Genomic DNA, 6,000 nt, shown 5'->3' with positions numbered 1-6,000 from the left:
AGTTTGCCCCATGCAATGACCTCTGCCTCTGGATTAGGATGAAATGGGTGAGCTCATTCATGAACGAATGAACACCGCAGGAAGGCAGCAAAGAGGGAGAACTAATAGTTTGCTTGACTGCACACAGAAGGAAACCTGGAAACATACAGCAAGTATGTGATAGTTATCCATCTACCAAAGCCTGAAATTCTGTGTTCCTCTCTGTTCTTCTTTTTGTCCTTTTAACCACCTTCCTTGCTATGCTTTTTGCCTAAGGAGTTTCCTTATTGCCCTTTTAACAGTGGAGAACCTAGGACAGGGATATCACTGCCAAGGCCCCAAAGTCTGCTGGTCCCAAAGCTCCCCACCGGGCCCCAGTTCCAGTAACTCACTGGGCAGACCCCCCTCTCTCCTTACTTGATCCATTTTAGTGCAGATGCTGTACAAAAAGCACCATGTCCATCGAGTGCTTGTTGGCTCAGGAGCACCAGCTGAGGGAGTAGGCTTCACACTAGTTTGTAGCCTGGTGGAGCTGGCTACGAGAGCAGATGGCTGCTGATACATGTCAAAAAACTTTTGAGCAGCCTTCCTGAAGCCAGCAGAGCCAGTGCTGCTGAACTGCTATTCCCTTTCTCCTTTCTCCTCGTTTCCTGTTGTTTCAGCTTTGCACTGATGTGAATATAGACTGACAGTGCGGTTCCTTGTCTGCTCCGCACTGGCACCTTCCTTCTCCCTTCCTGCCCATCCCTCCAGTCACGTGCCTCTTAAAGCAGCAGCAAACTGTGCTATCACCTTCTTCTCTGGATTCAGCACTTACATTCCCAGTTCAGCTGTTCATATTTTGCCTGGTAGTTGGAGCCAGATCCCGCTCAAATATTTTCCATCTACAGTTTATGTTTGGCACAAAAAGAATCTCATGATCAAGGGGTTTAATGATGATACATACTTTTTTATTTAAAAGGACAAGTTTCTGTCTGGAGATCCCTTTAAAACTCCTGAAGGAATCTAAAGACATCTGCATGAAAAAGTCTTCTGAGCTCTTTTCTGTCTTCCAGGTATCCGTGCAGTGGCAGATCTGGCAGGACTGGCAAGACGACACCTGTAGCCCCATTGGACACCTCTGGGCTGGAGAACTGATGCTGCAGTGCTCTGTGTCACGGGAGTTCACTGAAGCAACAGGTAGAAAGTCTGTTTTCCCACTTGATGGCTTGGATGTGAGCCATGTTGTAACACAGCACAGGGATGAAGACCCTAGGTCTTATTCACCTGCATAGACTTCTTGTCTGAATTCATCCTTCAAAATGTGAAAATGCAGCATGGACTGGATTGTGGTTGCACAAGTCATATCTTAAGTCAGTGTACTCCAGTCTTAGAAACTGCACATGCAACTTCATATTCAGAGTTCTGAAGAAGGCTCAGTTGTTTGGACGACTTACAGAAGCAGCACTGGTGGGACATGTGGGAACACCTCTGCTGCTGGCAGATCATCACAGATTTGTGCTTTAGTGTGGTGCAGGGCTTTGGGCTTCCACCCAATGAACCCATTTCTACACTGTTTATTCACGGGACTCACCTTTCTGTCCCAGCTGTTTTGGGTTTAGGGTCAAGACTCAAGATCAAAGCGAAACTTAGCCAAAATGCCAAGATTTCCTGGTTACAGAGTGAAACCAAGCTAAGACTTCAGAGTACGTATGGTTTCTACCTAAAATCATAAATCATCTCTTATTCACCTAAAATTTGTTCCAAATTTACTCAAAACTTGGACCAGATTTACCTGAAACTTTGCCCAGGACTGCTTGAAACTGAGCCCAGCTTCAGAAAGAGGTTCATGAACCTCAACAAACCTGGCCTGAGCCTCCAGTATGTAATGAAACCTAAAACCAGGGGAGTTTCACCTGGTTTGTGTTTGGTTATACTGTTTCTCACTGCTCTAGTGCTTACCGTGATTACAATAACAACGCATCTATGCAGAGCTGTAAGCATACACATAGCATAACAAAGGAGAAGAGTCGAGGCAGCTTTCCTACCTGTCTGAGCTTACCTATACTGCCACACATCTGCAGTCAGACTGAGCCCCAGTGCACACTGCTTAAAAAAAATCTCATAAAATTCTTCTGGGTTGTCACAGAAAAAATAAAAACAATCACCCTGAAGCACCTCACATAGGAATGATAGGAATAAAAGATCAATCTCCAAAGAAAACTAAGCAGTAGCCCTGTTTTCCTGGCTGCTTCATCCCACAGCCTTAGTGACGAGCTGGGAAAGCTGGCAGAGCCAGGCCCTGCTCACCAGCAGTGTCACTTTTGATTACCTCCGTGCAGTCTGCTGACCTGGATACTCACCCAAAACCTCTTATCCAGCAGAAAACCACCAAACCACCAGGCACTGCCACTCTGCATTTCTCTAAGTGCTGCCCGCAGGGACAGCTTCCCATGTGGATCCCTGTGGGGAAATGGCAACCCCCAGGGGCTGGGGCTGAGACGTGTTTTTCTGCAAAGGGGCTGTTTCTATGGCTTCACACGTGCTGGGCCTGTCATAGCAGATGAGCCCATTTGGCTTCTTACCCTTCATTGCAGAAACACTCCAGTATTTCAGAGCTGCTCCAGGCAGGACGACCACTGACTATAGGCTCTTCCAAACTGAAAGATCTGGTTCTTGATTTTTACCCTGTAAACAGAGGATGACAAACACATCCCAACCTCACAAGGGTGTAGTAAGGATCAGAACATGTGTCTGCAGGGCGCTTACATCCTACAGCCCTGGGAGCCATAGAGAAGGTCATAAACAAACAAACCCACAGATGTGAATGCTGAGCCAAGGCCAGGGCTGGGCCCACAGTGCTGCCACACAGAAGGGAAGGGTCCTGCCCAAGAGACAGAAGAAGAAAAATCTTTTCCTGGGCACTTAGCAGAGGTTTAGCAACAACATGAGTTCAGTCTGAAAGCACTGACGAACAGTTACCCCTCTCAATTCCTTAGAAATTAAAATACACATTTCCACACATGCATGTGAACAATTTAGGACTCAGCCATATACTAACACACAGCAGTAGCACACACTGGATCCACCAAAATGAACTCCAGGTTTTGAGCCAGCTCTGCCAACACGCTCCTACTGCCCAAACCACCCCAGCCTCCACTTCCCACCTCAGCAGTGCCACTTACGAGCACATCAGAAATGGGAGAATCTGAAACAAAAACACTCTTTGGTAACCTCTCTGGCCTCAACACTGCTGCACTGAACTCAAGGGGAAGCTCATAACCGAGGAGTTGGCTTGGGCACAGTATTCCTCAAAAGCATTTGTTACAAGGGTGTGATGTATTTGGCAAGTTCTAAGGACAACAGAAGTAGATGGTTGGAATTTGTCAGAGCTGAAGTCATCAACATCTTCAAGGCTTTGCTGGAAAGCAGAGGGTCTCATCTTTGGGCAAACCAAAAGGCACAACCCCCTTGGGAGAGTCCAGGATCTGTCCTCAGAGTCTCTGTGTGGGCACTGAGGGCCTTGGCAAGGCACACAGTGAACACAGCAACAGCACCATCCAGCCCTGCCACGGAACGCCTCCAAGGTACCAGGGACAGCACAGGACCTGTGCCTGCAGGTGAAACAACAACCACGTGCATTGGGGTGTTTTTAACAACTGCTGCATTCACCCCTTCCTCTTTTTTCCCCCCCTTCTGGTTACTGCTGCAACCACTGCAATCATTTGCCATTTACTTCAGTGTAAGTGATGGTACACTCTTCCCCAAAGCACAGCCATATGCTCACCCTCTCCTCAAGTTTTCCTTAAGTTCTCACAGCATCCAAAGCCATTATGATCTTGCAGTTTAACTCAATGCCTGGACCCACAGTGCTGATGCATGGGCTTGCACGCAGAAGCCCTGCATACAAACACAGAACTGCAGGAGCTCACCCAGGAGCTGTGCAGGTTTCTGCAGAGATCCAACGTGTTCAGGCCACTGCCAACAATGAGAAGCCCTGTTTTTTTTTTCTGAACAGTTTTAGCTGAGCATTACATTGCCAACACTGTGATAGTATGAGGGCTTATTCTGGGCGAATACCCTGGATTTACTGGATTAACCTGCTGTACATTGTATCTTGGCTACTTCTGCAAGCATGAAGCCAACTAAAACAGACAAAGCTTAAAGACTTGCTCGAGAGAGAGGGACTAAGTGGGTAAGATCCTGGGCTCAGATGTCCCAGCTTAGGGAATTCCATGTGTCCCATTAGCTCCTGTGCTACCTGGCACAGGGCAGCTGCAGGGGCACTGGGATGGGCACACAGCTCCTGCTGCCCCGCACACAGCCACAGCCTCAGCAGCTGCTGAGTTATGACTTCCTCTCTACAGGATATCTTCTACAACAGTGAAGCTGAAAGAAGAGAGACTTACTCCTTCCCATCCCATTCCTACTCAGAAAGTAGCAGTACCACGCTGCAGCATAAGCTGCCAACCTTGCTCAATGCAGTCTCATTTTGGCAGAAGCCATCAGAACTATAAGAAGTTTTAATGATTCCAACACAGCATCATTTTAAAGGTGGAATCCTAAAAATTCTTTTGCAGCAAGTAACAGTTTTTAAAGGTGGTGAGAAGACTTCTGCAATGCCAGCACCTCCCCCACCCTCCCCTCCAGTCTGGTGTAGTGCAGCTGCAGGCTGCTCTGCATGGCACTTACCTGCAACAGCGCTGCCAGCAGGGACCAGATGTTCCCAAACACGGATGGGGAAGCTGTCAGGCAATGCCTGTGGTGTCTGTCTTGCTCTTCAAACAGCCCAGGCCTCTCTGTGCTCAGGAGTCTTGTCCAGAGGAGCTCTTCCAAAGCACGAAGCTGAACTTGAATCACAGCGTAGAATATTTATTTTAGAGAAAACCTGAGTGTGACCCATTGAGACCTGCGGTAAGAAAGTAAACACTTGGGGTCCTTTGAAAGTCTGCGTAAATGAGAGACTGTGGAAAAAGCCACATTCTGCCAAAATACATGTCAGCCATCAAGTTTACAAGATACTGTTACAATACACAATGAGTACGATTAGATGTGCACAGTCAGAAGCCATCTTTGTTTAACAGTTAACCAAAACCTATATTTATTATCCATGCATGCATCTACACCTAGTCATATGCACAGCTGTGACAGAGGGAAGCCACGGAGTTATTTCACATATTTCATCATTTCATTGAATTTGAAGAATAGCCTTTAATTGCAAAAGCACACACATTGGATAAAGCCTCCAGTGTACGTCGTGCTCAGTCTCTGGAATCCCACTGTCAAATCAAACACAGGAAAATACTGTAAATCACACTTACAGGTTAAAACCATTTCTTCATTGCAGCTCTCATGCAGTGTTTTCATGCAACCTTTGTGCTTCAAGAAAACTGCAGAAATTCAAGCTAATGTAAATAATTATATGTATATGGCAACTAAAAGTTACAGGCAAGACTGGGCGCTTTGCATCTTTAAACCACTAAAAGAGATGCTGCCAAAATCATATTGGAAGTATTTGAACATTATCTTTTAGTCAATGGAAGGATTGAACTACTTCAAATTGGTCTTCTCTCTGTGTGACAAAATACCAACACTCTCATCTGTCCTTATTTCTGCAGCGCAACAAAGATGACTTGTAGAACTGTGCAGACAACGCAGGGGCTGCTGGAGCACCATCAACGAGGTTTTAGCATATTAAGGTGTTACAAATGTGAAGCCAACACCACTTGGCAGAGCTATTTGTGAACCATTCCTTTCAGTTCCTCTCAATATTTGAGGGCTGGAGAGAAAATACCCAAACCATACACTATAACCAGAAACCATTACAATCTTACACACTGAAAAAACCATCCCAATGTGCTGAAGTTGAAGTGGCACATACAGCTGTAAAGCTCTGATTACATTTTGCCATAGTTACACAAGATACGGAAAAATAAAAATACCATTTAAGGTTTTGGCACATCAACATGTAAAATCCAGACATAGTCTATTATAGATATCAAGGTAACCCTATGAGCAAGTACCAGCTTCATTCTGTATAGT

At 46.0% G+C, this 6,000-nt stretch overlaps 1 long non-coding RNA gene across 2 annotated transcripts; it reads right to left on the bottom strand.

The window, feature by feature from the left end:
* Positions 1-907: 907 nt before the first annotated feature.
* On the bottom strand, positions 908-4,775 carry LOC146758457 (uncharacterized). 2 transcript variants are annotated; one of them, XR_014934382.1, is made up of 4 exons: positions 4,651-4,775; positions 2,544-2,646; positions 2,322-2,421; positions 908-1,146 (listed from the first exon to the last, which is right to left on the bottom strand). It is a non-coding gene; the product is annotated as an uncharacterized LOC146758457 (long non-coding RNA). The 2 variants fall into 2 exon arrangements; XR_014934383.1 differs by lacking the exon at positions 908-1,146 and adding an exon at positions 1,335-1,455.
* Between the last annotated feature and the right edge of the window lie 1,225 nt (positions 4,776-6,000).

The sequence above is a fragment of the Coturnix japonica genome, chromosome 14 (assembly GCF_054131305.1).
Source record: "Coturnix japonica strain WE chromosome 14, WE-NBRP24, whole genome shotgun sequence".
In the NCBI taxonomy this organism is placed as follows: domain Eukaryota; kingdom Metazoa; phylum Chordata; class Aves; order Galliformes; family Phasianidae; genus Coturnix; species Coturnix japonica.
The sequence above is the reverse complement of the archived record's forward strand: the minus strand, read 5'-3'. Positions and strand labels throughout refer to the sequence as shown.